This window comes from Otolemur garnettii, unplaced genomic scaffold (assembly GCF_000181295.1).
Source record: "Otolemur garnettii isolate 467f Iridium unplaced genomic scaffold, OtoGar3 scaffold00066, whole genome shotgun sequence".
NCBI lineage: Eukaryota > Metazoa > Chordata > Mammalia > Primates > Galagidae > Otolemur > Otolemur garnettii.
Window position 1 is genome coordinate 686,958 of NW_003852461.1, and position 9,720 is coordinate 696,677.

The following is a 9,720-nucleotide window of genomic DNA, read 5'->3' on the forward strand; positions in this document are numbered from 1 at the left end:
TATACTGCAGGTGTGTGTGTGTGCGTGTGTATTACAGGTCCGTGTGTGCACGTGTGCAGGTTACTATATGTGCACAGGTATACTGCAGGTGTGTGCGTGCGTGTGTGTTACAGGTCCGTGTGTGCACGTGTGCAGGTTACTACAGCACATGTGCACAGGCGTACTGCAGGTGTGTGTGTGTGCATGTGTATTACAGGTCCGTGTGTGCACGTGTGCAGGATACTACAGTATATGTGCACAGGTGTACTGCAGGTGTGTGTGTGTGCGTGTGTATTACAGGTCTGTGTGTGCACGTGCACAGGATACTATAGTATATGTGCACAGGTGTAGTGCAGGTATATGTGTGTGCATGTGTATTACAGGTCTGTGTGTGCACGTGTGCAGGTTACTATATGTGCACAGGTATACTGCAGGTGTATGTGTGTGTGCATGTGTATTATAGGTCCATGTGTGCAGGTTACTACAGTATATGTGCACAGGTGTACTGTAGGGGTGTGTTTCCATGTGGGCGCAGCCTCACCCCATGCACTAGGGGGCTATGACAATGTTGCTGGACTTCAAGAAAGGCTTAAGAAACTGAAACATCTCTATCTGATGGGATGTCCACTCTCAACTCAGCAGCCAGGCTTATTGGGAGATGACAGTTAACATGAAGAGAATTTCTTTCCAGGCTCAGAAGGAGAGGTGAGGGGCGAGCTGCAGGCTGCATTTGTCTTCCACCAACCACAGCCACGACACCTTCTGAGTCAGTAGCCAGGAGCTTGGCAAGGTGCATGCGTGGGATGTGAGCAGCATCAGGCCAGCATCCAGAGACTTCCTCGCCTCCCCAAATCCCAGGGTGATCCCACAACCAGGGCTGGACTGGAACAAAGTGTGGCCCATTCAGCCCCACTCAGGCCTTGTTTGCTGAACATAGATGCTTTGTACACAATATTGTCAAGGCCCCCAGAATAGCTCCAGTGCTGGCACTATTATCACAAATCCCCATTTTATAGAAGAAGAAACGGAGGTACGGAGCATTATATAACTTGCCCATGGCACTCAGACAGAACGTTATAGCTATTGGGGTTTGAATCAAGCAGGTTGTAAGGATGTAAGAAATGTCTAGAAACCTCTTAGAGCTCTGGAGGAATGTAGCACAGGGCAGCAGCAGGTACCCAGACGCAGAGCAGCTGCAGTCTGTGGCTGAGGCTGGCTCAGGTACAGCCTGGTCCTCTGAGACCATCAGGTGGCCTTGAAACACACACCCAGAGCAATCACCTGTGAGTGAGGTACTATCGGGCAGCTACCAAGGAACATCTTGTCACTCCAGTGACAATTCTGAATACCTCTCCTAATTCACTTCCTGTAAAATCAGACAGACTAGGTAAACATATATCTTTCTTAAATGAAGCACGTTATAGTATCTAAATGGTTTTTATCAAGTTGTTTCCAGGCTCTTGAAAATTTCTGATTTCTAAATAATCCTTTATCCATTCCATATGCTCCTCTGAAGTCATTGTTAACAGAAAGGCAGAAAACACACAAATAATCTTCCCTTTTGCATGAGCTTACGATTGACTCCAGTCACTGCCAGTCAAATGTCATTAGGGGAGCCCCAAATCAAAGCAGGACAGAGGAGCCGCTGATGAGCTCAGGAATCAGGCTCTGAGGCCGCAGGGCTGGCAGCACCAGGCCCTGCAGTGGGCAGCATGCATCAGGCTGTGGGCCATGCACCATGCAGGGAGTCCGTGCTCCGGAAGTGCAGCAGCAGCAGCAGGGGAGGCAGAGGGACACAGATGTCCACTGCGGGGAGGGTGACTCACTGACCCCTCCAGACAGACCTGAGGTCATGCCAAGGATCACCTGCTGGGGCCTAAGGAGTCGCCCTCTAGTACCCTTCCCAGCTCTCCCAGGTATTCCCCAGGTCCTCCAGACTCTGCCTCACCCAGCACCGCAGACCTTTCTCCCTGCTCCCAGCCCAGGCCCTGTACTCTCTGACTGCCAGCCGTTCCCAAACATGTCATTCCCTTGACTGCACTGTTCTCACATCTCTTCCTAACAGGCTTGTTCCTCAGAGGCCTCACATGTCCACTGCCCTTGCTCCGTGTCCAGCTTCCTCTCAGCAAAGTCTGAGGGAGTGAATGAGTACTGCCCTTAGGCTGGGCTGTGTTCCCCACTCAGTTCAGGACCCTGTAGTGTTGGACACCTCAGCCTGGCTTCTTTTCTTTTGTTTGTTTGAGACAGAGTCTCAAGCTGTCGCCCTGGGTAGAGTGCCGTAGCATCATAGCTCACAGCAACCTCAAACTCTTGGGCTTAAGCAATTCTCTTACCTCAGCCTTCCAAGTAGCATGGACTACAGGTGCCCACCACAACGCCCAGCTACTTTTTTTTTTTTTTTTGTAGTTGTCACTGTTGTCTGGCAGGCCTGGGCCGGGTTTAAGCCCGCTAGGCCCAGTGTTTGTGGCTGGCACCCTAACCATTGAGCTCCGGGGGCCGAGCCAGCCTGTGCTTCTTCATTCTTCTATCCTGGGCCATCTAGAACTGGCTTAGATAGGGCCAGAAAAAAAGCCTGAGCTTGGCAAGCAGCCACCTGCTTCGTGGCCAGCCCCAGCCAGGCCTGCAGGTCACAGTGCTCTGCAGTCTAAAGGTTAAACATCTGGAAGGCAGACAGCAGCCCCAGACTGGTCTTTGTGGTCCCAGAAACCGAAACCAGGAGTGATACAAATTCCAAGCTGTGAGGGTTTCAGTAGCAGACATAAGACTCAGACCTAGAACAAGAAGGGCCTGGACTATTTTGTTGGTCCTAGGACCTGGGGACTCCTGGAAATATTAAGTGGGATGCAGAGGCTTTGCGCTTTGCTGGCCTCTGTCTTCGCTTTCTTTTTGGAATTTGACTTCGCTGAGGGCAGGGACCAAGTCTTTCTTGGCTGTGCCCTCCCCTCCTCAGAGCCCAACCCAGCACAGCATGGACAGGCTCTGGGGTCTGCTGGCTTGGGGTGGACCAGAGAGAGGATGTCAGACCAAGAGCCCATAGGCCATAATCCCACCTTGCTATTCATGCACCCCAGAACTGTCCCAGGATTCTGAACTCTGCCCTGGAAGGGCTCTGGGTCCCTGCCTTCAGCTCCCTCCTCCTCCCTCAAGTCTCCGCCATCCCCTCCACGCAGGTGCCTGCCCTGATCCTGCCAGGCCACTTGAGGTTGGAATGATGGTTGGTGGCTTGTACTCGCATCCAGCCTCTGGCCTGTACCTCCCATCTGTCCTCTCACTGTACAGCTCCTGCCCTCAGGTCTGCCTGGCCACCATAACATGGGGAGGGGCCTAGTCCTGAGCCCCTGCAAGCCTCTGCCTTGGCTCGTCTCACCACCCGCCCAGGGCCACTGGACTGTCGAGCACTCTGTTCTGTCTCTCTGACACACACTCACGTGCACAAACTTCTATACACACACACACATACACATACACACACATCTAGTCACATGCACGCAATCATCTATATGCATCCATGCACAGTCATATACACGTGTGTACTTTGTACAAACACATATTCACACACTTAAATATACACACACATACATTCACATACACGTACACACAGTCATATACACATACTCATATGCACTCACATAGCTACACAAAGTTACAGACACAACCACACTCACTCACACATATACACATGCTCTCATATACACGTTCACTCATCCACACACTCATATACATAGACGTATCCATACACAGAGACATGCACACACGTTTATGTACACACACACCCCCCACCTTTGCTCACACCGCTCCCATGGTCTTTCTCCTTTGCCTAACACCTCCTTAACCTTCAAGGTCCACGTCAATGCTGCCTCCTCTAGGAAGCCCTCCCTGACTTCCCTTCGGCCTGACCGAGGCCCCCCCCACTCCCACAGTGGCACTCCCAAAATAGAAAGCACACCCGCAGTGATATTAAAAATTTTTATTCTAGGAGGCCGAGGTAGGTGGATAAGACCAGCCTGAGCTAGAGTGAAACCCCGCCTCTAAAAATAGCTGGACGTTGTGACAGGCGCCTACAGTTCAGCTACTCAGGAGACTGAGGCAAGGGAATCACTTGAGCCAGGAGTTTGCAGTTGCTGTGAGCTATGACACCATCGCACTCCACAGCGGGCAACAAAGTAAGACTCTTATCTCAGAAAAAGAATTTCTAACTGGGGCGTTGCATGGACAGGGACCATCTCCTTGATGGAGATACAGAGGAGAATCCGAAGCAAAGCTGGAGACACTCGCTACAGCTCACCAGCAAAGCCAGACAGAGAAGCCAGCTCTGCCCAGTGCCTTGGACAGCAGCTGTGACTGGTTCATCTCTGTCCTGGCACTGAGGGGAGAGAATAAGCCCTGGAGGGCATCAGGCTGCCCCTGCCCAGCAACTGGGTCCCCCGGCACCCAGCCCTGGCTCCCAGGCCTCAGAGATGTGAGCTCATGCTTGCTCACCAGGGCAGAGTCCACTGGGCAGTTGTGATGGGGGAAACCTGGTCCACACACTAAGTGACATCTGTCTCCCTCCAACACCTGCCTTCCAGTAAGCTGCATTTCGGGGGCTGGGGGCATAGGTAAGACCAGAGGCAGGATCTGGATTTGTTTGGGTGGCCTAAAGGTGCATTGGCAAAACTGGTCCTCCCATGCCTGCAGCAAATACTTGTCAGGGGCCATGTATCCAGCACTGTTCTAGGCACTAGGGCGGTCGTGCACATAAGTAGGTGCTTTAAGAGGCCTTGACCATGGCCTGCTTGGTGAACTACTCAGAAGTAGCCCAGGACAGTGGCCACGAGTCCCTGGGCTGACTCCAGTGTGTGAGCACCCACCAGACTGCAGGATCGGAGGACCTGCTGCTCAAAAGACCAGGCATCATACCACACTCTCTACTGCCCCTGCCCTTGACCTGCCACCCACCCTGCTCATGGCCAGACAGCCAGGTAGAGCACCAGAGAGGAGGCCAGCTCAGTATTGGATCCTGCTCCTTCACAGGGTCTCTCAAGTACACAGGCTACTGAGCACCCACCAGGTGCTGTAGCTGTTACCCCATATGTTTGATTCCCACACAGCAGGGTATCCACTACTCTGCCCTCTTCTGCCACACCAGCAAAGTCACAGATGAAGAAATTTAGGTTCGGAGATGCTAAACCACTTGCACAAGGTCACATGGTAAGCAAGACAGAGCCAGGATGGAAACCAGGTCCCTCTTTGCAATAATCTCCTAGGGATGTTTTAACAAGCAGCTAGGCTGAACGGGTCTCAGGCCTTGCAGATAAGCGGAGCTGCAGGGCGGTTAGGAATATGCTGCGTTTAAAACGGTGCAGGACTTTACAAGCCTCCAGCTATAATTTCATCATAGCCCAGGACTTGGAAAGTCTGCATAATCCTGGAAGGCGCTGGCTTTCAGCTAAAAGACCGCTGTGACTGCTAATTGGATCCTCAGCCTACGCTGTAAATCAGACCAAAGTGTGGGCAATCTTTTTTCAAAACAGGCACTGTATGTCTTTACATTATTGTTGGCGGACCAGGGCCTTAAATAATTTCTGTGTAACTCAGTTCATAAATCTGCCCTCGCTCTGTGGCTGGCAACCGCTGCCAGAGAAGAGCCCAGGCTCCCAAGGTAAACAGCTGGCTGGCAGCGGTTTGCTGGCCGTGCAAAAAGCAGGGCAATGGGCCTGGGGTGGGGGCCGCGCTCACACTGGGGAAACCTCAGTGTGCTGGGTTTGGCACAAGTTGAAGAGTTGGTGGGCCCAGCAGTTCATGGAGTGTCATCCCACAGTGTGACGCGGAAGCCTGTGGGTGCCAAGGTGCTGTGGTTGGGGGAACACACTGGCAAACAGAGCAAGTCCAGAGGGTGGCCAGAGAAACTACAGGGAATTCCCCCTCACTACACACGTACAGCCTGGAAACCTCTGCACAGCCCGGGGAGGCTGGCTTCACTGTCCCCATTTCAGAGGTTGGAAGACTGAGGCTCACAGTGGTTATAGTATCTATCCACAGGGCTGCCTGGTTTCAAAGCAGTTTTCCATGTTATACATGAAGAGGCCTGATGGGGTCACAGAGACCACCTTTACGAAACCAAAAATCTGCCCACTGTGAACAATCAGCACAAGTGTGGTTCTAAGAGCAATACGACCGAGCATTTGAATTTGGGAAGTTGAGAAAACCCAGCAGGGGGAAGGAGTGAGCTTCCCAGAGGTGAATTAACAGAGGCTGGACCATCTCATTTTACGAAGCTGCTATGGATGAGGGTCCCGCACCCTGTGGTAAGAAAGATCTATCATCCAGTCTTTTACTGCTGAACCTCTGCAGTGTGCCAGGCCCTCATCAGGTGACAAAGGGCCAAGGAGAAAGGTGATAGTCAGTGCCTGTCTTGAGGAAGCTGAGTGACAAACAGGAAACAAGGTGCCAAGAATTCTACTGCACAGAGAGAAGATGCAGAATGAACCTCAAGAGAAGCGCAACCCTGCCATGAAGCAATAGGGTTGCATCCGTGGTGACTCCCGATGTGTGGAAACACGCTCCCACACCCAGCTCACACATCTGCTCCTAAGAGACCGGCACCCCAGATCACAAGCTGAGCTGGCTCAAGAGCACCCAGCAAGAGGCCATCAGAGCCCCTGCCCAGCCCTGTCCTGAGCCCCTGCCCAGCTCTCCCCACAGCATCACATGGCCCCACCCCTTAGGCCCTGGGGTACCCGGATAGTCTCATTTCCTCCTCCTCCTCTATCAACATCAAAATAATAATAACAATGGTGATGAGGATGTGAAACCCCAATTCCATCATTTGTAAACAGAGGTGAGGACAGAATCACGTGTGCTGGAGGAACGCATGGGAGACACTCAGCTCTGAGAAGACGGCCGTGTGGGAGTGACTCTAAAGAACACTTCCACGGGCCTTTGCCAGCTACCACTTCCTCTGATCCTTACAACTCGTAGGGTAGTTATTGCTACGGGGGACCATTTTATAGACGGGTTAGGGTTAGGGTTTTACTTCTGGGCCCTTTTGCAGTAAAATAACCAGACCGTGCATAAAACAAAGATTCAGTCACATTGCTTGGGTCATAGGAGGTAAGGAAAATCTCAGAGGCTTGCAGAGAAACAAGCAGAAAGCCACAGACTACAACTGGACAGGAGGGATGGGACGCCCCTGAGGGCAGGTGCTCACCTCCCCTGAGGGGAGGTCCCGCAGTGTGTCCAGGGACAAAGACCAACTATCTGGTCTCCCCAAACACATGAGGAGGCTCAGAGAGGTGGGTATTTGAATAAACAAGGAACCACAGGATTGAACCCCTCAAGGATTTCAAAATTTAAGACTATCAGACTTAAAATATAAATTAATACGGGTTTACAGGATCAAAGGGTAGAATCACAAAAACTGAGTAAGTACCAAGAGACTATCAAAACCAACCCGTCAGCTTTGAAAAGAACAGAACAGAATTTCCGGAAATTAAAAATATAATTGTTGATATAAAAAAATTTTCAAAAATTTAAAATTAACCCCCCCCCACAAATCAGTGGTAGATTTATCTAATAAAGTTTCCCATTTCTAGAAACCTAATGACGTTGTCAATTTTAAAAAGAAATCTGATTGAGTCGAATAGTGGATTAGACACCAGTGAACTGGACGAAAGAACTGAAGAAATTTCAGAGAATTCAGGTCAGAGACCAGCAGCTAGAAAGTAAGAACTACAGACACCAGAACAAGAAGGCAAAACGCACCTTCACGGGAAGCCTCAGAAGGAAAGACGAGAGCTAAGAGGAGCAGAATTGGAAGAGATAATGGCTCAGAGTTTTCCAGAGTTGCAAGGAGGAAAAAAAAAAAGACATCTACACTTACTCACAGAGTACTGAAAATTCAGACTATCGAAGAAGGAGATCTTAAAAGCAACAGGAGGAAACACAAATGACCCATGAAAGAGTGACATTTAGATCGACTGGTTTGTAATAATAATTTCAATGTGCTGAGATAAAATAACTGTCCAACTAGGTCTATACCCCACAAAACCATCTTTCAAAATGGGGACGTCAGATAGAGTACCTTTCTCAAAGAGCTTCTAAAGGATGTTCTTCAGGGAAAAGGAAGAGGATCCCAGAAGGAAGGTATTAAATGTATAAGAACTAATGATGAGCTAATAAAATTGTACAGACATAAGGAGAGCTGAACAAACTTGTTTTATACGATGCTAATGCTGTGGCTGGTGCCTGTCGTCCCAGCTACTTGGAAGGCTGAGTCAAGAGGATCACTCGAGCTCAGGACTTTGAGATCGCTGTGTGCTAGGATGACGTCATGGCACTCTACCCAGGGTGACAGAGTGAGACTCTGTGTCAAAGTAAATAATAAAATAAAATAAAATTGCTGAGGAACTGTAAAAAGGCGAGAACTGGAATACTGTACAATAACAGCACGTAAGTTTGGATAAACAATTAGACTCCTCTACTAAGATTCTAGTATCGTGGGGTGGAGGTGGGGGTGTTAAGGTAGTAACCTTCCAGGTCTTTTAGGTTAAGAATGTATGATAAAAATCCAAAAGTAATCACGAACAGAAAGGAATCAGAGCATATAACTTCCAAATCCGCAGAGGAAGGAAAAACAAAACCCTCTTAATCCAAAAAGTAAAATAAAACCAAAGAACAGAAGATCTAAGCCAAAATAAGCAGATTTTAAAAAAGGAAATATAGAAAAAAACAGAAGTAGAAAGCAAAATGTAAGATACCAGAAACATGCTCAAATGTATTAGTCGTCACTTTCATTGAAAATGGACCAAACTCTAAATAAAAGAGAGCATGTCAGAAAGAACTAAAGAAACAAAACCAAACAAACGAATGCCCTATCCGCTAATTACAAAGCACGCCTGAAACATAAGGGCAGGCAAAGGTTGCAAATTAAAGGACAGAAAAATAAATGCTACGCAAATACTATTCGAAACCAAGCTAGTAGATGAAGCCGAACATTAGACGAAGCCGAATTTAAACCAAAAAAAAAAAAAAAAATTAATGACAGATTCACTTAATAAAACTTTTAAATTTCCGGAAACCTAATGATAATAAGACAGATGCAAAGCATATCCCTTAGTGAGCAATTCAATCGGTTTCTATCAATTATTAATAAGATAAAGAAAAAAATAAAGCAACAGAAAAATCTGAAAAAGACTTTTGAGCTACTGACCAAAAACAGATATACATATTTTTCTCAAGCATATACAGAACATTTATAAAAAACTGCCACAGACCAGGTCAAAGGGCTCATATCGTATAAATAATGTTCTCTAATTATGGTGAAATTAAATTAGAAGTCAGTAACGAGAAGAGAAAAATGTCCCTATATTTAGAAAATTAAAGACTCACTCTGTCCATCAGAGCATCATAGCAGATATTCGGTAAGGCTTTTTAAGAATGGAGAACAGCAATGCCAGCACTACATATCAAAAATTCTGAGATGCAGTAAAATTGACATTGAAGGGAAAATTGATCTTAAAAATGTTTATACCAGAAAGAAAGAAAGCCTAAAAATCAATGTGCCAGGAGATCCATTTCAGCAATTACAAGAGAGACAGCAAAATAATCATAAAATAGGGATTAGGAAATAATAAAGATAAAGGCAAATATTAATGTAGTAAACAAAAGATACAACAAAGGGAACCAACAGAGTCAGGAGTTAGGTCCTGAAAGGACTAGGAAGAAGGACGAACCTCTCGTGAAATGAACTGGGGGGGGGGG

At 48.1% G+C, this 9,720-nt stretch overlaps 1 protein-coding gene and 1 long non-coding RNA gene across 5 annotated transcripts in view; both read right to left on the bottom strand.

Annotated features, from left to right (window-relative positions):
* GLIS1 (GLIS family zinc finger 1) overlaps nucleotides 1–9,720 on the bottom strand; it is a 224,727-nt gene that overhangs the window by 46,633 nt on the left and 168,374 nt on the right. The window lies entirely within an intron of this gene.
* Nucleotides 1–9,720, bottom strand: part of LOC105887311 — a 24,433-nt gene that overhangs the window by 13,121 nt on the left and 1,592 nt on the right. For all 4 annotated transcript variants that reach the window (XR_001161435.2, XR_002774215.1, XR_002774214.1 and 1 more), the window contains exon 2: nucleotides 7,147–7,150. This is a non-coding gene — a long non-coding RNA (uncharacterized LOC105887311). The remainder of the gene's footprint in view (nucleotides 1–7,146; nucleotides 7,151–9,720) is intronic.